Here is a 23,730-nt window from a genome sequence, read left to right as displayed (position 1 = left end):
CAGACTATAGACAAATAAGCTCCCCCTCAAAAAAAAAAAAAAAAAATCAATCTGTAGATATCTTCACTACTGCAAAACTAAATAACTTACCTGTACAACCAAAGATCTATCATTGTGGAAATATTATCTCTTTTCCTTATATCCTGAAGGAGTTGGAGCTATGATCTAGAATAGAGCTTAAGCATCAGGATTTCAGACTCTCAGCTTCAGCCATGGAGAATACTAGAACCTCCTAAATTCCTTTCTTTAAAATAAAATAATGAAAAAAATTAAAGAAGCAAATTAACTTATGCTAATAGATATACTCCTTCTATAATAAGAGGAAATAGCAAGTAACGGAATATCTGTTGACAGTAATATTGTTGGTACTTCTTGGTGACTTTGTAGCCTCAGAGATACTAAGAAACTGGAAAAGATCTTTAGGAACCAACAACAACAGAAAAGCTTAACATATACTAAATCCTTGCAACAACTCAATATTAGTTTGAGTCAAATTTTGACTCAGTTCTTTTTCTAGAGTCTCAGGCAGTATTTTTTGGAGATGACCCAAAGACTGCCCATGATACAAGTCCTCATACAGAATCTATAAACTCTTATTCTAAAAGCCTTTCCCAAATTTTAGCCTTCATGTACAAAACTGGGAATTGAACAAGGAAAATAATTTAGGTTATGCACACCAACTAATCAACCAAGTCTTCTATATCTACATGATAACCTTGATAATTATTAAAGTGCTACAAGACTATTATAAAGGGAAATTTCTACTATTTTGGCATATGGATTTCCAACAAGGACAAAACCAATAAGGATTTTCTGGTTTTAGTACCCAGTTGGCCAGATATTTTAATTACCTTAATTAAATTCCATTTCTTGATCAGTTTGGCTAATTACAGTTTTATTTTATTATAATGTATTATGATATCTTTTTCAGAGAATCTGACTAAAATGAATTATTATGAATGTCCATTTGGAAACAAGGAGAAAGACCAGGAAAAAGACTAGTGATGTTTATGATGGAAATTGTCCCTTTATTATAAACATAAAACTAAACATTCTAAACGTGCCACTATTTTCGGTAAAGGTTTACTTTTTAAAACTAATGCAATTTATCAAGCTTTGTAAACCAGAGTTACTGCTTAGTAAAATTAGATAAAGTTTTAGTCGGCTAGGAAGTGAACAGGGTTGATATCTAATATCAGTAGACACGACCTCTCCCAAATATGCCTTGTAAATTATTGAAAAGTAAAAGGTAGGAAAATTAACTAAGTAAAATAACTTAATACTACATTTAAATAAAATGTTTTAAATTAACATGAGGAAGGTTAACAGTGAAATTAACAGTAAAAACATGGTCCTATAAAAAGTAACCCTTAACATGAAAATTCACTCTTCTTAAAGCAAAGATTCCAACTGCCAACTCCTTTGTACTCAAACCCTGAAAACCTTTCACAAACATGGCAAAACATTACATTCTATAGTGCATGGTGGTGATGGCAATCATAAGAGACAAAGAGGATCCACAATATAAGATGTGTCTAGAGTATACACTGATACACCAAATCTAGCATTCTATCAAGTTCTAGTCAACCAGGTTACTACCTTTTTGTATAGGATTTGCTATAGGAACACCATCCATTATATTTACCAGGCAAAGACATCTGCAACTGTTATTTCCATAGAAGAACTGATACTTACAGCTGAGTTCTACAAGTATTAAAATAGGATCGTGCAGATGTGTTTCTAAATAGTCTCATACAATGAAAAACAAACTTTAGTCAATTACTTCTACTAATACTACGGCCTGCTTAGCCTTAATTAAGATTACATTTTTCTTACCTTTTTGAAAGTGTTTCGCCTAGTATATGATTCCCAAACGTCTGCATTTATCTGTCATCACTGTTAATGTCCATGTTACATTTAGACTTCAGGTATTAATTATTTATATGGTTGTACTAGCACAACTTGATATCTGTGAAGGGAAACCACAATATAGTCACTATGGATGTGTTACTGTTTACAGATTTGGGGATATAAGCACACAGCACAATGCATTTTCTAATAAATTACAAAAAATAATTCCTTATATTTAGCTACAAAATGTGTTATATTCAATGATAGATGATTTGCTAATAAAGGTCTTACAAATGCTTCTCAGAGTACCAACATAAAATACTTCAAAATTTAACTTGAAATTAAAATTCTTACAAATTTGAAAGCTCCTTAGATTCCTTTTGACTACCAACATAAATATACATCATTTTCCAGAAGTCTGTAACTTCCCAAACATTACTAGAAAAGTATTAATTTTGTGTTTTATAATAATATTAGGGAATAAACATATAACGCTTATTTTTTTTAAAATATATTTTATTGATTTTTTACAGAGAGGAAGGGAGAGAGATAGAGAGTTAGAAACATCGATCAGCTGCCTCCTGCACATCTCCTACTGGGGATATGCCCGCAACCCAGGTACATGCCCTTGACCAGAATCGAACCTGGGACCTTTCAGTCCGCAGGCCGACGCTCTATCCACTGAGCCAAACCGGTTTCGGCCTTATAATGCTTATTAATGAAGTAAAAAGGATCCCTTAAATGTGACTTTAATACTGTCAATGCCTTTTAAAGTAATATTTTTGCTTTCGTTAGATTATTCCTCTGTGACGAATTTGTCAACATTATTTTGAAAGTAAATAGAAAATAAATATGACCAAATAAATTAAGAAGTAAACCAAGATGTAACTGTACCAAAAAAATTATTTAAAAGTAAGCTTCTTAAAAACACAGACTTGATTCTAGATCACAAGTCTGAAAAACACATTGATGTGCTTACAATGAAGAATAGCATTATAAACTTATACATATATAACAAAGAGAGAAACCTATGAATGGCATTCTGGAATGATTCACCATGGTGTGCCATTCCAAAATTCTGTCTAATAAAAACAAAGAGTAAAAATCTACCAAGAAAATTCAGATAGCCTTAGGCTGTTTTGTGGATAAAATGTGCTACTAGAGTTGTCAACCTGCCAAAGTTTTCATTAACAATAGAGTAGAAACCAATATAATCCTATATAATAAAAGCCTAATATGCTTGCTAAGTGTCTGGTTGACCAGTTGGCCGTTCAACCATTCAAAGTGTCATATGCTAATGATATGCTAAGGCCACTCAACCGCTCGCTATGATGTGCACTGACCACCAGGGGGCCGACAGTCGACTGGTCGATCAGTTGCTATGATGTGCACTGACCACCAGGTGGGCAGATGCTCTGACCGGTAGGTTAGCTTGCTGCTGGGGTCTGGCCAATCAGGACTGAGGGAGATGGGCTGGACACCCCTTGGGGCCCTCCCGCAGTCCCTCCCCAGCCCTGATTGTGCACCAGTGGGGTCCCTCAGCCTGGCCTGTGCCCTCTCGCAATCCAGGACCCCTTGGGGGATGTCAGAGAGCCAGTTCTGGCCTGATCCCGCAGACCAGGCTGAGGGACCCCCCACTAGTGCATGAATTCGTGCACCGGGCCTCTAGTATGTCAAATATAGCTGGCTTTTTTTTAATCAGAGGAAAAAAACAGTAGAGAGTGATTAAGAAACACTGACATATAATCCTCAAACATTTAAAACAATTCTCTATTTACTTTTTTCAAATGTTAAAAAAAGACTAATAAATAATACTATAAAAAATTAACAGAGTTTTAAGTATTCCTAAATTTGAAAGTTGCTATAAATTTTCTTTTAACAAGCAAGGAAGTTAAACTAGTCAAAACTCTTATATTCCCTACATTGTACTCTTCATTTCATTCACTCCACATTTCAAATGTAAGCATTCTGCACAAATGCCATATGCTTTCTGGAGCAAATAAACTACTTTGAATTGTGAGAACCTACAACAATATTTATTTGAAATATTTAACTATGGTAATACTTCCCAAGTTTTAAAAAAATTAACTATTTTGTGTTTTAAAAAGCATACAAAATGGGAAGTGAACCATTTAAATCCAATTCCTAAGGCCTATTATTTATTCCTTGCCACAGAGCTTTGCTTGCTACCATGTACTTATAAAATTCATTGACTATTCAAGAATTCCAAAAACAAATCCAAAAACCAATCTTGACTGAAAATAATTACTTTTCCTACAGTTTGCAAGCTAAACAAATACTACTGTGTCAAATAGATTACAGGACCTCAGATTCATGGCACGTATGAAATTACTTTAAAAGACTACAGAAAATCTCACTAGAAAACATTATCAGTTCTAGTGATATAGTAGTTGTAAGCCACACAATTTACTATAAAAATAAAACTGAAGTCTTAGTTAAATGCAACCTAAATTATAAAACACTGAAATTGTATTTAGTTTAATAAGACCTTAGAAAAAAACTCAAAAGATTATACTGTACACTCATATTTGGTGCCCAATTCTTCAGTTGTTATAAGTGAAAATATCAAATATATGTATTACATTATGTCTTTGAACAAGAGAGGGATATTCAAAGTCAGTTGTATAAAGTATTTAGGATATTAGTCAAAGACAGAAACATTTTTCCCAGTTAAGCTTATCACAGTTACTTCCTACAGAGAGCTAAAACAAAGACTTTTTCTTTTAAGGAACTAGAAAAAAATTTTTTACTAAGGCAAGAGGACGCAAGCAATATAAAAATCAAAAACATATCTGGCATTAATTGGCTTTTTTTCCCTTTTGTCAAATGGAGGTGGGATTTGACTTGCACATTTTCTAAGGCTCCAATCTGCTCATGAAACCCTTACACAAGGGGAAGGTGTGGGGGAGAGATTCCTTACGCAACCCACTGGGAGAATTTCTATAAGGACAGAAGTAACTGCTCTGTGCTGCCTACTTCCTTCTCTTTTGCTTCACGTGTCCTACAACATAGTCATTGCACTCAATGGTGAAGAACACGTGACTTGGGGTGGTGAACACACAATACAAAATACAGATGATTTATTTATGTATTATAGCATTGTGCACCTGAAACCTATATAATTTTATTAGCCAGTGTCAGACCAATAAATGCACTAAGAAACTTTAAAAAAAAAAAAAAAAAAAGAACCTTTACAACTTAAAAAAAAAATCCAATTTAAAAACAGGCAACAGGCTTGAACAGATATTTCTGTCAAGATGTACAAATAGCCCCCAAAAAAGCACATGAAAAGATGCTCAACATTATTAGCTATCAAGGAAATACAAATTAAAACCACAAAGAGATATCAATTCACACTCAGAAGGATGAATACAATAAAAAGATAAGCAATAATAAGTGTTGGCAAGGATATGAAAAAATTCGTATCTTCATACATTGCAAGTGGAAATATAAAACAGTATAGCTGCTATGGAAAAGTTTGGCAGTTCCTCAATAAGTGAAACATAGAATTACCATATGATCCAGGAATACCACTCCTAGATCTATACAGGCATACCTCATCTTATTGTGTATCTCTTTATTGTGCTTCACAAATGTTGCATTTTTTATAAATTAAAGGCAAGACGCTCCACCAGCAAAAAGATTATGACTTGCTTTATGTGATACTTACTAATAAAGTAAGTGGTCTGGAACCAAACCCACAATATATCTCCCAGGTATGCCTGTACCCAAGAAAAAGGAAATGTATTCATATGGAAACTTGTTCACAAATATTCATAGCAATATTATTCGTAATAGGCAAAATGTGGAAACCCATATGTCTATAAACTGCTGAATGGATAAACAAAATGTGATTTATAGTGGAATGTTATTCAGCCATAAAAAGATGTTGATACATGCTACAACATGGATGAACCTTAAAAACATTATGCTAAGTTAAAGTAGCTACTCACAGCCCTGACCAGTTTGGCTCAGTGGATAGAGCGTCAGCCTGCGGACTGAAAGGTCCCAGGTTCGATTCCGGTCAGGGGCATGTGCCTTGGTTGCGAGCACATCCCCACTAGGAGGTGTGCAGGAAGCAGCTGATCGATGTTTCTCTCTTGTAGATGTTTCTAACTCTCTGTCCCTCTCTGTAAGAAATCAAGAAAAAATAAATACATAAAAAAAAAGTAGCTACTCACAAAAGGTCACATGATTCCATATATATGAAATGTCCAGAACAACCACATTCATAGAGACAAAAAAATAGATTAGTGGTTGAAGAGATAAGAGCGGGAAGAGGACAGAAATTGATTGCTAATAGGTATGGGGTTTCTTTTCAGAGTGATAAAAGTATTCTGCAATTAAATACTGTTGATGGTTGCACAATATTGTGAACATATGACAAAAAGTGATTTTATTATATCTCAATGTTTTATATTACATCTCAATTTTAAAAGGTAAGAGAATATAAGTAACTTCAAATCAATAAATCAAATAATTTAGATGAAAGGACAAATATTCCTTGAAAGATCACTAACTCCAAAGCTCACCCAAGAAGAAATGGATACATAAAATATCTCTACAGAAATTAAAATTATAGTTAAAAACTTACTAACAAATAAAAATCCAGGCCCAGGGAACTTCAATGGTGAATTCCAACTATACTAAGTATTATACATTTACCAATCTACTGAAACTTTTCCAGAATAGTGAAGAGGAATACTTCTCAACCATTCCAGCATTACTCTGATACCAACACCTGACAAAGACATCACAAGAAAACAAAACAGGGATTAAAAATGGCAGAAGACTAAGTGGGTGCTGCACAGACATGCTCCCAGGAACAAACTGGAATTACAACTAAAATACAGAAAAAGTTCCTGAATAATCAACAAAAAACTCGCAGGAGAGAACCCTGATACCAGAGGACTGAAAGTGGAGACTGCATAGAGATTGGTAGGAGAGGCGGAAGCACAAAAGGGCTGGGCAGGAGCCCATAGACAGCAACTGAAGACCCAGAGAGATATCTCAGCTATGGTGGGTTTCCACTGAGAACTCTGGGATCTAACCCCAAAGCTGGCTCCCCAGCAGAGAACACCAAACTGAGGAGGGTACCCACATAACATCTAACTATTAAAAGCAGCGGGGTTCTGTCTGCCAGGGAGTAACAGCCGAAAATTCAGGCATCCTATTAAATAGCCAACACACAAAATTCCCTATGGAGCCACCCACCTTGTGCTCCCGCAGAGGGAGGATGAAGTAGACTGGAGCTGTGAGAGCAGAAGCCAGGACAGGGGACACCGGGGATAGAGCTCAGAAAGCAGACACCCCAAGTATCCTGAGCTCATTCATTCCCTCCCGCAGCAGAGGACATCTTTCCCACATAGACATTTGCCTTGCCTGGGGGAAAGACAGTTGACACACCCTACTGGAAAACACCTTGCCCTGAGGCCACTTAAAATAACAATTAGCCTCCAGGCAGAAGCAAATGCCCTACTCTGTTAGAAAAAAACTCTTACCATGACTGAGGATGACTGCCTGGGGGGCAATTCAAGTCGGAATCCTATCAGTCTCTAGGCAGAGACAGTCTCTGGAGGCTTTGAGTCTTTGACTGCTCTAATTAGTCAGAAACAGCAATAAACACTGTCCTGCACTAGAGATTGAGAGGTGTAGAAGATCTACATAATATATAGCCACAAACCCAAAAAGCCAAAATGAGGAGACAAAAAAAATTAACACCCAAATGAAACTAGAGAATCTCCAATAGAAGAGATAAATGAAGCAGAGATAAGAAATTTATCTGAAACGAGAGTTCAGAGTAATGATGGTAAATATGCTCAACAGCATGAAAAAGACATACAGTGGGGCCTTGACTTACAAGTGTCCCAACTAACGAGTTTTTTGAGATACCAGCTGTCTCTCCGCCGATTTTTTGCATTGAGTTGACAGAGTAATTTGAGTTAACAAGCTCCTTAACGAGCTCGGTCTCGGAACGAATTAAACTCATAAGTCAAGGCCCCACTGTAGTAACTATGAAAAAAAGAAAAGTCTGAGATAAAGAATGACATAATACACATAAAGAAAACATTGGAAAGAACACACAGAAGATTAGGGGAAGCTGAGGATCAAATGAGTGAATCAGAAGACAAAGTTGAAAATATCAATCAGACAATGAAAAGGAAAAAACAATTAAAAAACAGGAGGACAGGTTAAGAGAGTTGTGGAACAACATGAAAAGTAATATTAGAATAGCAGGTGTGCTGGAAGAGGCAGAAAGGAAGAAAGGAACAGAGAAGTGTTTGAAGAAATAATGGCAGAAAACTTCCCTAACCTGGTAAAGGAAAAAGTTATACCAGTTCAGGAGTCACAGAGAACCCCAAGCAAGAAGAACCCAAAGAGGCCCATGCCCAGACACATAATTAAAATGCCGAAAATTAAAGACAAAGAGAGAATCTTAAAGGCAGTAAGAGAAAAGAAAACTGTTACCTACAAAGCAGTCCCCATAAGGCTGACACCTGATTTTTCATCAGAAACTCTACAAGCTAGAAAGACCTGGCATGAAGTACTTAAGGTAATGGAAAGCAAGGATCTGAGACCAAGATTACTATATCCAGGAAAGCTATTATTCAAAATAGATGGTCAAATAAAGAGCTTCCCAGACAAAAACAGGCTAAAGGAATACATCACCAAGCCAGCATTAAAAAGAAATGCTAAAGGGACTGCTGTAATAATAAGAAACAGAGAAAGAAACCTAGCGATATATAGTTAAAATGGCAATAAATAAGTACCTAATAGTTCATCCTAAACGTAAATGGATCAAATGCTCCAATCAAAAGGCCTAGGGTAGCTAAATGGATACAAAAGCATGACCCAACTATATGTTGTCTACAAGAGACCCACCTCAAAACAAAACACAGAGAAGATGAGAGTGCAGAGATGGAAAAAAAAAATTTCCATGCAAATGGAAAAGGAAAAAATCTGGAGTAGCAATACTCATATATGACAAAACAGACTTTATTTATTTATTTATTTATTTATTTTACAGGGAGGAAGGGAGAGGGATTGAGAGTTAGAAACATCGATGAGAGAGAAACATCGATCAGCTGCCTCCTGCACATCCCCTACTGGGGATGTGCCCGCAACCAAGGTACATGGCCTTGACCGGAATCGAACCTGGGACCCTTGAGTCTGCAGGCTGACGCTCTATCCACTGAACCAAACCAGTTACGGCCCCGACAAAACAGACTTTAAAATGAAGGCCATCACAAGAGACAACAAAGGTCACTACATAATACTAAAGGTATCGATCCAACAAGAGGATTTAACACTCGTAAACATATATGCACCCAATATAGCAGCACCTAAATATGTAAGAAAATTTCTAGAGGACTTTAACGGAGAGATCGACAACAATACAGTCATAGTAGGGGTCTTTAACACCTCTCTGATTTCACTGGATAGATCTTCCAGACAAAAAAATTAACAGACAAACAGAAACTCTAAAGGACACACTGGATCAGATGCATTTAATTGACATTTATAGAACACTAGAGGCCTGGTGCATGAAATTCATACACGGGGGGGGGGGGGGGGACGGGGGACGGGGACAGACAGTCCCTCAACCCGGCCTGCACCCTCTCCAATCTGGAACACCTCGGGAAATGTCTGACTGCCGATTGACGCCCCTGCGGGATCGGGCCTAAACTGGCAGTCAGACATCCCTCTCACAATCTGGGAACTCTGGCTCATAATCGATCACCTGCCTGCCTGCCTGATAACCCCTAACCACTCTGCCTGCCAACCTGATGACCCTAACTGTTCCCATTCCTGCCTGATCGCCCCTAACCTCTCTGCCTGCCTGCCTGCCTGCCTGGTCGCCCCTAACTGCACCCGCTTCCGGCCTGGTTGCCCCTAACTGCCACCCTGCCGGCCTGTTCGCCCCTAACCGGCCCCCACCTGCCCTCCCCTGGAGACCTGATCGCCCTTAATGGCCTTCCCCTGCCGGCCTGGTAACCCCTAACTGCCCTCCCCTGCCAGCCTGGTCCCTCTAACTGCTCTCCCCTGCCGGCCTGATCACCCCTAACTGCATCAGCCTGGACCCCGCCACCACGGCTTTGTCCGGAAGGATGTCCTGAATGAGGTCCAGAAGATGTCTGTCTAATTAGCATACTACCCTTTTATTAGTATAGAAGATTTCACCACAACACAGCAGAATATACATTCTTCTCAAGTGCACATAGATCATTCACAAAGATAGACCACATGTTAGGATACAAAACAAGTCTCTACAAGTTCAAGAAAATTTAAATCATAACAAGCATTTTCTCAGATCACAGTGGAATGAAATTAGAAATCAACTCCAGCCCTAACCGGTTTGGCTCAGTGGATAGAGCATCGGCCTGCGGACTGAAGGGTCCCAGGTTCAATTCCAGTCAAGGGCATGTACCTTGGTTGCCGGCATATCCCCAGTAGGCGGTGTGCAGGAGGCAGCTGATTGATGTTTCTCTCTCATTGATGTTTCTAACTCTCTATCCCTCTCCCTTCCTCTCTGTAAAAAATCAATAAATATATATTTTTTTAAAAATAAACTCCAGTAAAAACACCCAAAAAACATTCAAACACATGGAGGCTAAATAGCATGTTATTAAACAACCAGAGGCCCGGTGCACAAAATGTTGTGCACTCGGGGGGGAGAGGGGGTCCCTCAGCCCAGCCTGTGCCCTCTCAGAGTCTGGGACCCCTCGGGAGATAACGACATGCTGGCTTAGGCCTGCGCCCGGGTGGTAGAGGGCAGGCCCAATCCCTAGGTGCAGCCCCTGGTCGGGCTCAGAGCAGGGCCGATTGGGGAGTTGGGGCGCCGCCCCCTGTCAAGCAGAGAGCAGGGCGGAACGCAAGGTTGCGGCACCACCCCCTGTCACGCACAGGGTAGGGCCAATTGGGGGGTTGGGGCACCGCCCCGTCACACACAAGGCAGGGTCGATGAGGAGGTTGCAGCGCCATCCCCCGTCACGCACAGAGCAGGGCCCATCAGGGGGTTTGGGCGCTCCCCCTGTCACGCACAGAGCAGGGCCCATCAGGGGGCTTGGGGCTCCCCCCTGTCACGCACAGAGCAGGGCCGATCAGGGGGTTGAGGAGCTCCCCCCTGTCACTCACAGAGTAGGGCCAATAGGGGAGTTGGAGCACCGCCCCGTCACACACAGAGCAGGGCAGATCAGGGGGTTGGGGCGCCACCCTCTATCACCCACAGAGCAGGGCCGATCAGGGGGTTGGGGCGCCGCCACTGTCACACTCAGGGCAGGGCCGATGGGGAGGTTATGGCTCTACCTCGTCACACACAGAGCAAGGGCCAATCAGGGGGTTGGGGCACCGCACCCTGTCACACACACAGCTGCAGGGCGATCAGGGGGTTGGGGAGCTCCCCCCTATCAGGCACAGAGCAGGGCTGATCAGGGAGTTGGGGCGCCTTCCCCTGTCACAAACAGAGCAGGGCCGATAGGGAGGTTGTGGCCCCGCCCCCTGTCACACACAGAGCCGCAGGGCGATCAAGGGGTTTGGGCGCTGCCCCCTGTCACACTGATCCCAGTGCTGGGAGGCATATTACCCTTTTACTATATAGGACAGAAACCTGGTGCATGGGTATGGGCTGGCTGGTTTGCCCTGAAGGGTGTCCTGGATCAGGGTGGGGGTTCCCACTGGGGTGCCTGGCCAGCCTGGGAGAGGGGATGATGGCTGTTTGCAGCTGGTTACACACCCTTCAGGGTGGGGGTCCCCACTGGGGTGCCTGGCCAGTTTGGGTGAGGGGCTGAGGGCTGTTTTCAAGCTGGCGGGTGACTGAAGCTCCGAACCGCTCCTTTTTTTCTTTTTCTTTTTTATTCTGGGCCAGCTTTAGCTCTGGCTCCAGCTCTGAGGCCTCTGCTGCTGAAAGCAGGTATCTGGTTTGTTTGGGTTCTATAATCTCGAAACACTGTATCAACTCCAGCTCTGAGATCCCGGCTGCTGAAAGCGAGTTTCTGGGGTTTTGTTTAGCTTCTATATTTGTTACAATGTTTCAAACTGCAAGCTCAGAGGCCGGCAGCAGCAGGCGGAGAACGTTGGTTTCCTCCGTCACTGAAGCAAGCAAGCCTCATGTTAGCTTCCAGCTGCCTGGCTGCCTGCCGCCATCTTGGCTGGCAGTTAATTTGCATATCGCCCTGATTAGCCAATGGGAATGGTAGCGGTCGTACGCTAATTACCATGTTTCTCTTTTATTAGATAGGATGACTGGGTTACCAACGAGATCAAGAAAGATATAAAAAACTTCCTGGAAACAAGTGAAAATGAACACACAACAATCCAAACTCTCTGGGACACAGCAAAAGCAGTCCTGAGAGGGAAATTCATAGCACTACAGGCATACCTCAAAAAAAAAAAAAAAAAAAAACCACCAAGAAAAATCAGCAATAAACTATTTAACCCTACCACTTAAAGAACTAGAAAGAGAACACGAAAAACCCAGAATAAGTAGAAGGAAGGAAATAATGAAGATTAGAGCAGAAATAAATAACATACAGACTAAAAAAATACAAAAAAAAAATCAATGAAACCAAGAGCTGGTTCTTTGAAAGGATAAACAAAATTGATAAACCGTTAGCCAGACTCATCAAGAAACAGAGGACATAAATAAATAAAATCAGAAACAAAAGTGGAGAAGTAACCACTGACACCACAAAAATACAAAGGATTGTAAGATAATACTATGAACAACTATATGCCAACAACCTGGACAATGTGGATGAAATAGACAAATTCCTAGAATAATATAATACCCCAAAACTCAATCAGGAGGAATAAGAAAACCTGAATAGGCCAATAACAACTGATAAAATAGAAGTAATAAAAACTCCCACCAGCCAAAACCGGTTTGGCTCAGTGGATAGAGCGTCAGCCTTCAGACTGAAAGGTCCCAGGTTCAATTCCAGTCAAGGGCATGTGCCTGAGTTGCGGGCACATCCCCAGTGGGTGATATGCAGGAGGCAGCTGATCAATGTTTCTCTCTCATCGATGTTTCTAACTCTCTTTCTCTCTCCCTTCCTCTCTGTAAAAAATCAATAAAAAATATATTAAAAAAAACAAACAAACTCCCACCAAACAAAAGCCCAGGTGCAGACAGCTTCACAGGGGAGTTTTACCAAATATTCAAAGAAGAACATGTTAACACCTATACTCCTCAAACTATTTCAGGAAACCCAAGAGGAAGGAACACTTCCAAACTCTTTTTATGAGGCTAGCATTATCCTAATTTCAAAACCAGATAAAGACACTACAAAGAAAGAGAATTACAGAGCAAATCCCTGGTGAACACAGATGCTAAAATCCTCAACAAAATTTTAGCGAATTGTATCCAGCAATATATTAGAAAGATCATACACATTGATCAAGTGGGATTTATTCCAGGGATGGAAGACTGGTACAATATTTACAAATCAATAAACGTGACATGGCCCTAGCTGGTTTGGCTCAGTGGATAAAGGGTTAGCCTGTGGGTCCCAGGTTCAATTCCGGACAAGGGCACATACCCCAGTTGCAGGCTCGATCCCCAGTAGGGGGCATGCAGGAGGCAGCTGATCAATGATACTCTCTCATCATTGTTGCTTCCATCTCTCCCTCTCCATTCCTCTCTGAAATCAATAAAAATATATTTTTAAAAATAAAATAGCCGAGGTCGGTTTGGCTCAGTGGATAGAGCGTCGGCCTGCGGACTGAAGGGTCCCAGGTTCGATTCCAGTCGGGGGCATGTGCCTGGGTTGCCGGCATATCCCCAGTGGGGGATGTGCGGGAGGCAGCTGATCGATGTTTCTCTCTCATCGATGTTTCTAGCTCTCTATCTCTCTCCCTTCCTCTCTGTAAAAAATCAATAAAATATATTTTAAAAAAATAAATAAATAAAAATAAAATAAACGTGACACATCACAAACAACCTGAAAGACAAAAATCACATGATCATATCAATAGACGCAGAAAAAGTATTCAAAAAAATCCAACACCCATTTTTGATAAAAAAGCTCAGCAAATGGGAATAGAGGAAGCAAATCTCAACATGATAAAGGCCATATATGACAAACCTACAGACAACATCATACTCAATGGGCAAAAACTAAAACCATTTCACCTAAGAACAGGAACAAGACAGGGATGCCCACTTTCACCACTACAGTTCCTGGGACAATGGAAACTAAGGAGAAAATAAACAAATGGGACTACATGAAAATAAAAAAAGCTTCTGCACAGCAAAATAAACCATCAACAAAACAAAAAGAAAGTCCACTGCATGGGAGAACATATTTGCCAATGTTATTTCCGATAAAGGTTTAATCTCCAAAATTTACAGGGAACTCATACAACTTAAAAGGAAGTTAAACAATCCAATCAAAAAATGGGCAAAGAACCTAAATAGACACTTTCGAAAAAGGACATAACAGAAGGCCCAGAGACGTGAAAAATGCTCAAAGTCACTAATCATCTGTGAGATACAAATCAAAATGACAACAAGCTATCATCTCACACTCATTTTCAGAATGGCTATCATCAACAAATCAACAAACAGCAAGTGCTGGAGAGGATGCGGATAAAAAGAAACCCTCATGCACTGCTGGTGGGAATGCAGACTGGTGCAGCCACTGTGGAAAACAGTATGGAGTTTCCTCAAAAAATTAAAAATGGAACTCCCATTTGACCCAGTAATACCACATCTAGGAATACTAGTATATCCCAAGAAATCAGAAACACCAATCAGGAAGGATATATGCACCCCTATGTTCATAGCAGCACAATTTACAATAGCTAACATTTGGAAACAGCCTAACAGAATGGCTATCATCAACAAATCAACAAATGACAAGTGCTGGCGAGGATGTGGAGAAAAAGGAACCCTCATGCACTGCTGGTGGGAATGCAGACTGGTGCAGCCACTGTGGAAAACAGTATGGAATTTTCTCAAGAAACTAAAAATGGAACTCCCATTTGACCCAGTGATCCCACTTCTAAGAATATATCCCAAGAAACTAGAAACACCAATCAGAAAGGATATATGCTCCCCTATGTTCATAGCAGCACAATTTACAATAGCTAAGATTTGGAAACAGCCTAAGTGCCCATTAGCAGATTGAATGGATTAAAAAACTGTGGTACATCTACACAATGGAATACTACACTGCTGTAAAAAAGGAACTCTTACCATTTGCAATAGCATGGATGCACCTGACGAGCACTATGCTGTGTGAAATAAGCCAGTCAGAAAAAAGATAAATATCACATGATCTCACTCACTTGTGGAATATAATGAACAACATAAACTGATGAATAAAAAAATAGAGCCAGAGAAAAAAAATTTTAATATAATAAAAATAATCCTGTTATTTGCAGATTTTTTATATTCCCTACAAATTTTGTGATATTATACTGTTAGGGCAGTTTTGGTAATATTATATTTAAAATCGTTCTCTTCTTGAAATATTAATGTTTATTGCATGTAATCCTATGTAATAAAAGCCTAATATGCAAATCGACCAAACGGCAGAACAACTGGTGGGATGACAAGTCGCTATGATGTGTACTGACCACCAGGGAACAGACACTCAACGCAGGAGCTGCCCCCAGTCCACAGACCCCAGGCCAGCCAAGGCGGGTGCCAGCAGCGGCCCCCCCAGGTTGCCCTACTGGTCGCCTCGCAGAGGGAGGTGAGTGGCAGGGACAGGGGGCCAGGCCAGCTGGCGAGTGGGCCGGCGCCGCCCCCTGATCGCCCCATCAGTCGCTTCCCGCAGAGAGAGATGACCAACAGCGGGGGGCGGGACCGGCGAGCAGGCAGTGCCAGGCTGGCCAAGGCGGGTGCCAGCATGTGCCCCCGATCGCCTCACCAGTTACCCCACAGATCGGCCCTGATTGCCGGCCAGGCCCAGGGACTCTACCCATGAACAAATTTTGTGCACCGGGCCTCTAGTATTATTATATTTAAACTTTTTTTTCTTGAAATATTAATGTTTCTTGCATATAAATGGCCACTTATTTTGTATATACAATCTGATAACAGATTTGTCTATTGTAAAAAAAAATTAAAAACACAAGTCATTCTTTATGAACTTATAGGTGCAAAATTCTAAGTAAGTCAATTCCAACAATATATCAATAATACATCATGATCAAATGTTTTATCTCCAAAATGTAAAACTGCTTTACATGTACATACACATATTCCAATGCAATTTACCCTCTATTAAAAAACTAAAAAATAAAAACTTAAGGTTATCTGTACAAACACAGAAAAGACACTCAATGGCAATCCACATCCCCATTTATAGCGATCAAAAGGAGATCAGTGGTTGCCAGGGTTTGAGGGAGAAGGCAGTAATGGTAAGAAGAGATTACAAAAAGGCATGAAGAAACTTTGAGGGGTGATGAATATGTTCATTAACTTGACTGTAGTGAGTGATGTGTATATAAATATAAAAACACAAATTATATACTTTAAATTATTGTACAATGAATTATTTCTCAATAATATTCCAAAATAAACCCCAAAACAAAACAACCTTCCAGTTATTTTTAACTTTCTATTAAAGTATACATACAGAGAAGTTCGAATTATTAGTGTACAGGTTGATGAACTATCACAAAGCGTTAAGGTGTGTATCTTTTTTTTAATATATTTTATTCATTTCAGAGAGGAAGGGGGAGGGAGAGAGACAGAAACATCAATGATGAGAGAGATTCATTGATTGGCTGCCTCCTGCATGCCCCCTACTGGGGATCGAGCCAAAACTCAGGCATGTGCCCTTGACCAGAATTGAACCCAGGATCCTACAGTCCCCAGGCTGACACTCTATCCACTGAGCCAAACCAGGTAGGGCAAGTGTATATCTTTTATGAGTTCCAAGGACGGTTCTGATAAAGAGCCAAGAATTAAAACTATTATCTCTGCTACACTCATCTATAACTTACTTCCTTTGCTCAGCTAACATTTATCTTGCCCAAGGCATAGATCAGATGCATCTACCTCCTTCCTCCTAGAAGCCACCTGTTTTCAGGGAACTTCATACATAGATCTTTTCATACTGCTGAGCACATGTGGTGTTTTTAAAACTATTTTTAAGGCATGAACTCTTAAATTATATGCTGGAGAAACAGATGAAAGTGAAGCTACTCTACTTAAAGGCAAGGGTAAAGTGACTGCACTACAGTAAGCTAGCCCACCGACCCTCAAACTAACCTCCAGCAGTTAGAAAATTATTGCTTCCTATACTCATCTATTCATTCACTTACCTGTGTCATCCACCAAATTATTTTATAGCAAGGTCTCTCTCTCTCTTTTTTTTAACTGATTTTAGAGAGGGGGGTATAGAGGGCAGGAGAGAGAGAATCATCTATTTGCTGTTCCACTTATTTATGCATGCATTGGTTGCTTCTGGTCAGGTATGTGTCCTGACCAGAGATCAAACCTGTAACCTTGGCATATAAGGAAAACGCTCTAACCAACTGAACTACCCAGCCAAGGCAGCAGCAGCAAGACCGCTCTTATTCTTCATTTCCCTGGTACCTAGAAAACATTCATTAAACATTATTATTGGGACAATATTAAAAGTAAATATGGAAGATAAACCCATAAGGGAAAAAAAGTTTGAGAAAAAGAACAGTATCTACAGAAGCACTTAAATAGAAAAAGACTTGGCATATCAGAAGCTGAATGAAGCCAGTGAGGCTGGACCTTAGTAGGCAAAGGAGAAAACATCATGAAATAAGCTTTAAAGCAGACAGCTGCCAGGTCATGAGGGCTGTATAAGTTATAGTAGGAATTTGATGTTTGTTTTGTTTTTATTTACTTTTTAAATTTAATTTGGGCCGAAACCGGTTTGGCTCAGTGGATAGAGCGTCGGCTTGCGGACTGAAAGGTCCCAGGTTCGATTCCGGTCAAGGGCATATACCTGGGTTGCGGGCACATCCCCAGTAGGGAGTGTGCAGGAGGCAGCTGATCGATGTTTCTCTCTCATCGATGTTTCTAACTCTCTATCTCTCTCCCTTCCTCTCTGTAAAAAAATCAATAAAATTTAAAAATAAAAATAAAAATTAAAAAAAATAAAAAAAAATTTAATTTGGATTATTTGTTCTATTGAAGAATTTTAGAGAGAGGAATGGCACAATCTAATGTACATTTTTTTGTTTCAATATGATTTTATAAACTATTTTATCAAAACTCACATTTACAGGATCCAAGGAAAATTCTAAAGAATGTCATAAGATTTTAACAATAAGACAGAACATATTCTCATTACAGCACAGTCCTTAAAAATGATATACATTTTTTAAAGATCATTCTGAGTACTGTGTGAAATGTGAACTCAAAAGCATAATCAGCAAGGAATGCTTTAATGACCTAAGATGTAAATAGCAATTATATAGGACCTGGTAAGCCACAGTAACAACTTGGGATTTTTCTGGGTAAGATGAAAGCCATTTGAGAATTCTGATCAAGGGAGTAACATGTACTTGACATTTATTTAAAAGGATCATCCTTCTAGAGACAGCTATGTACAGAACAGACTGTTGATAGCAAAAGAGTAGAAACATGGAGGATGGTTTCAGAGGCTATTATTGCTCTAGAAGAAATAACAGTGCAGTATCAGTGAAAGGGGTAAGAAATTATCCACTTCAACGTAGATTTTGGAGACAGGCCCAACAGAATTCGCTAATGCACTGTATGTGGGGCTTTAAGAGAAAATAAAATAAAATCAAAATTTCTTAATCTACTCTCTCCTCTGCTTAGGGGTGGGTGCTCCTCAAGGTTATGTCAAAGTCCCCATTCTATCACCGCCTTTTTTTATTCCTGTATAACAAGCATGTCAAACTCAAAGGTCAGCAAAAAAAAACAAGGTTTAAGTTTATGTGAAAAAAACCAAAGTTTCAATTTTCATAGGAATGTAGGTTTATTTGGATAGAGACATGCTGAACAACAAAGGGCTGAAATAAATGAGTAACTGTTAACATAATAGAACATTTTAATAAAAATTAGTATTTTTCACGAACATTAACTTACCAGACACTGAATAACTGCACAAATAAGCGAAACGCAAATAAACCAATTTTTCTTGTTCTCCAAAAGCAAAATATTTCCTGTTGTGCACACCAAACAAGTCATGGCAATCGGCTGCTAAAATATTCACTGCTAGTATTAATGGAGAGAAATAGTGCACCTGCGCGTAAGGCACATAAGGGAAATGAATGCAATACGATTATAGTAATCAGTCACTAGCGAACGTTGTAGTTTGTTATTAATAATTATGTATAACAGGATATTGTAAAAATTAAGTTCCGAAATTTTTATTAAAACGTTTCTTACATACCATTATATTGGCTGGGCCACAAAAATATTTGTTGTAGGCTGCAAGTTTGACATGCTTGCTGTACAATAACTTCAAATACTGAGCTTTGTCAGCTTCTACATTTCCCCTCGGAGCTTCAGTTCCATAGGTCCAACTGCCTGCTGGATGCTACAAAAACTTCAAATTCTACTTTTTCAAAACTGAATTCATCCTCTTCCCTTTACCCCCAATACCAACAACTGGTTCCTCTGTCAGAATTACTTCATCTAAATAAATGACACTATAAAATACCCTATTGTCCACAGAAAGAATATATGCATCCCTATGTTCATTGCAGCATTATTTACAATAGCTAAGATCTGGAAACAGCTCAAGTGCCCAACAGTAGATGAATGGAAAAAACTGTGCTATATTTACACAATGGAATACTCTGCAGTTGAGAAAAGGATCTCTTAACCTTTGAGATAGAATGTAGGGACCTGGAGGGTTTTATGCTAAGCAAAGTAAGCCAGCCAGAGAAAGACAAGTATCACATGATCTCACTCATATGTGGAATCTAATGAACAAAATAAACTGATAGACAAAATAGATTCAGAGACATGGAACAGACTGATCTTAGTAGGTAGGGGAGAGGGGGGGAAGGGAGAAAAGGAAGAGATTAACCAAAGAACTTACATGCATATATGCATAACCCATGGACACAGACAATAGTGCATTGATTTGAGGGAGGGCAGGGATAGAAAGGATCAAAGGGGGAGAAAAAGGAGACATGTATTATTTTGAATAATAAAATGGGGAAAAATACCCTATTGTCCAAAACAAAACCTCAAGAGTAAACTTTCAATTTTTTTCCTGTTATCATCCAAATCACCCATCCACGCACATATTCAATCATTCATCATATCCTATATAATAAAAACTTAATATGCTAAGTGTCCAGATGACCGTTCAACCAATCAAAGTGTAATATGCTGATGACATGCCCTAACCGGTTTGGCTCAGTGGATAGAGCGTCAGCCTGCGGACTCAAGGGTCCAAGGTTCAATTCCGGTCAAGGGCATGTACCTTGGTTGCGGGCACATCCCCAGTAGGGGGTGTGCAGGAGGCAGCTGATTGCTGTTTCTCTCTCACTGATGTTTCTAACTCTCTATCCCTCTCCCTTCCTCTCTGAAAAAAAAAAATCAATAAAATGCATTTAAAAAAATAAAAATCATCATTCTCAAAAAAAGAAAGAAAAATATGCTGATGATATGCTAAGGCCGCTAGACCGCTTGCTATAATGAGCACTAACCACCAGGGGGCAGACAGTTGACCGGTTGACCAGTTGCTATGACGTGCAATGACTACCAGGGGACAGATGCTCTGACCAGTAGATTAGCTTGCTGCTGGGGTCTGGCCGATCGTGACAGAGGGAGATGGGCCGGACACGCCCTGGAGCCCTCCCGCAGTCCCTGCCCAGCTGGCCAACCTCCCGCGTCCGTCCCCGGCCCTGATTGTGCACAGGTGGGGTCCCTTAGACTGGCCTGCACCCTCTCACAACCAGGACCCCTCAGGGGATGTTGGAGAGCCGGTTTCAGCCTGATCCCACAGGTCAGGCTGAGGGACCCCACTGGTGCACCATTTCGTTCATCAAGCCTCCAGCATATACATATATTTTTGGTACATAATTTCTCTTTTTTTATTGTTGCTGTTAATCCTCACCTGAGGATATTTTTTCCATTGATTTTTAGAAAGAATGGAAGGGAGAGAGAGAGAAACATCAATGTGAGACACACTGATTCGTTGCCTCCTGCATGCGCCTGGGCTGGATCAAGCCTGCAACTGAGGTATGAGCCCCTGACCAGAATGGAAGCCATGATGGGCTGCCGCTCTAACCACTGAGTAACTGGCTAGGGTTGCACCTTAATGATGTCATAGCACAATGGTAAAGAAGATCATTTAATTTGCTTTCTCTGACTTACAGGTAAGAAGGTGAGTAGTATGTAAATTAATGCTCTAATATTGGTTCAAAGAAAAATCTAAGGGAGTAAAACCTTCAACATAAGATTGTATTGCTCCATTTATAACGTAGAAAATCTCAGGCTAATTCCCAAAACATGAAAGGTCCACATGCATAATTTATGAATCAGAGCTTCAACTTAAAGCAAAGTAACTCAACCAAGACAAATGAGAATAGAAGAGATTTTGGACAGAAACTCTAAAGCAGTGGTTCTCAACCTGTGGGTCACGACCCTTTCACAGGGGTCGCCTAAATACATCCTGCAAATCAGGTATTTACATTACGATTCATAACAGTAGCAAAATTACAGTTATGAAGTAACAATGAAAATAATTTTATGGTTGGGGGTCACCACAACATGAGTATCTGTATTAAAGGGTCGCGGCATTAGGAAGGTTGAGAACCACTGCTCTAAAGGTACCATGTACCAGGGTAGGAAAAAAGAGACAATTCTAGAAACTGACAAAAATCATCAGAGAAGGCACAAAAAACTGAAAAGAGTAACATAATCAAACTATGGTTATGCTATTGGGTCCCAAAAACTGGTCTTCAGTGAGGTGAGTAAAATACAAAAAAAATACTTCATTTTCCATAAGGGTAGATTTACTCAATAAGTGCAACCTGACATTTCTGCAAATCTTCTACTCGTTTTTTTTAACAAAATTAAAAGTTGGCAACCCCACGCTAATCCCAAAAGTTTTTTTGAAAATTATACTGAACTGGTATATACATTTTTATAATTTTTTGTTAATTAAATACAATAATTTGGAACCACTAAAGTTGTAATAAAACTAATATTATGTCATATACAAAATTAAGTATTAAAAAATAAAAACTATGAGGCTGTCGTTTCTAAATATTATTTAATAATTCCAATTCATATTAGCTGATCAAAGGGGTACTTAACAAAATGAAAACTTAAAACAAGTAAATCTAAAGAGATAAGAGTTTTAAAAACCCATTTGGAGCCATTTTTCTGTAAGTTACAAAATCATTAACCAAGAGACCATGTCCTATGAACTTCATAATTATATGTTTATTTATATGCAATAATTCCATTAAATCCTTCTCAAATTTTATTATTCATTCCTATGCTGGCAATTTCAAGTAGTAAAATAATGAACTTTTATTTAGGTAGTGTTTACTTTCAGAAGTATTAAAAAAAAAGGGTAACTAGTGCATCGAACCAATGATTTCATCAAAATTTTTTAAATTGATGCCAGGCAGAAAAGAGTTTAGTCAAAGAACAGTCTAAAGTAAAAAATTATACAGATTATATTCAGATTCAGTAAAAATATAATTGTGAGAAGGAGTAAAATTTGAGTAACAGTGTAATAATGACCTGCAAACACAAAACAAATTATCAACACTAATAAAAGAGAAAAATGGTAATTGGCGTACGGCGATACCCTTTTCATTGGCTAATCAGGGCTATATGCAAATTAACTGCCAACTATGATTGGCAGTTAACTGCCAACAAGATGGCGGTTAATTTGCATATGTAGGCACAATACAGGGAGGTGAAAGGGAAAGCAGGAAGAAGCCCCCTGCCACTGACAGTGATCGGAAACCCAGGGGGGAGCTAAGAGCTGGGGGGCAGGGCAAAGGCGGCCCTGGGGCCGCCTTTGCCCTGCCCCCCAGCCATGATTAGAGAATCAGGTGCCTTTGCCGCCCTGGCCAGTGATAGCATGAAGTAGGGGTGGAGCCAGCGATGGGAGCTGGGCACGGTCGAAGCTGGCAGTCCCGGGAGCTAGGGGTCCCTTGCCTGGGCCTAAAGCGGAGCCCACAATCGCGGGGCCGCTGCAGCTGCGGGTCCCCACTGCCCGGTCCGGACGCCTCAGCCAGAGGCATTAGGCCTGGGCAGGGGCGGAGCCTGCAACCGCTGGGAGCTGGGGGTCCCCTGCCCAGGCCTGACACTCTGCCGGAGGCCTCAGGCCTGGTCAAGGGGCCGATCCGGTGATTGGTGATCGGAGGGTGATGAGGGTCAACTCCTCTGGCCGAGGCATCAGGCCTGGGCGGGGGGCTGAGCCGGGGATTGGGGGGATACGATGGTCCCCTTGCCCAGGCCTGAAGCCTGGGTCAGAGGCATCAGGCTTGGGCGGGGGGTGGAGCAAGCGATCAGAGGGAGATGGGGGTCCCCTGCCCAGGCATGATTCCTGGGCCAGAGGCCTCAGGCCTGGGCGGGGGCCAGAGCCAGTGATCAGGGGGAGATGGGGGTCCCCTGTCCAAGCCTGACACCTCTGGCTGAGGCATCAGGCCTGGGCTGGGGGCAGAACCAGTGATGGGGGAAATGAGGGTCCCCTGCCCAGGCCTGACACCTCTGTCAGAGGCATCAGGCCTGGGCAAGGGGCCGATCCTGCGATTGGAGGGTGATGGGGGTCAACGCCTGAGGGCTCCCAGTATGTGAGAGGGGGCAGGCTGGGCTGAGGGACACTCCCCCCCACACACACCCAGTGCACGAATTTCATGCACTGGGCCCCTAGTCTTTCATAAACACCTATATGTAATTCCACATAGAAGACAAATTCC

The 23,730-nt window shown here is 40.6% G+C and overlaps 1 protein-coding gene across 7 annotated transcripts in view; it reads right to left on the bottom strand.

The window, feature by feature from the left end:
* Positions 1–23,730, bottom strand: part of ZZZ3 (zinc finger ZZ-type containing 3) — a 125,729-nt gene that overhangs the window by 70,379 nt on the left and 31,620 nt on the right. For 6 of the 7 annotated variants that reach the window (XM_059689143.1, XM_059689146.1, XM_059689145.1 and 3 more), the window contains exons 3-4: positions 1,837–1,969; positions 91–244 (exon numbers count right to left, since the gene is read on the bottom strand). The gene's annotated coding sequence lies outside the window, so the exon portion shown is untranslated. The remainder of the gene's footprint in view (positions 1–90; positions 245–1,836; positions 1,970–23,730) is intronic. The other variant, XM_059689144.1, reaches the window with a different exon arrangement.

This window comes from Myotis daubentonii, chromosome 3 (assembly GCF_963259705.1).
Source record: "Myotis daubentonii chromosome 3, mMyoDau2.1, whole genome shotgun sequence".
Taxonomy (NCBI): domain Eukaryota; kingdom Metazoa; phylum Chordata; class Mammalia; order Chiroptera; family Vespertilionidae; genus Myotis; species Myotis daubentonii.
This window is presented reverse-complemented; position numbering and strand designations above follow the sequence as displayed.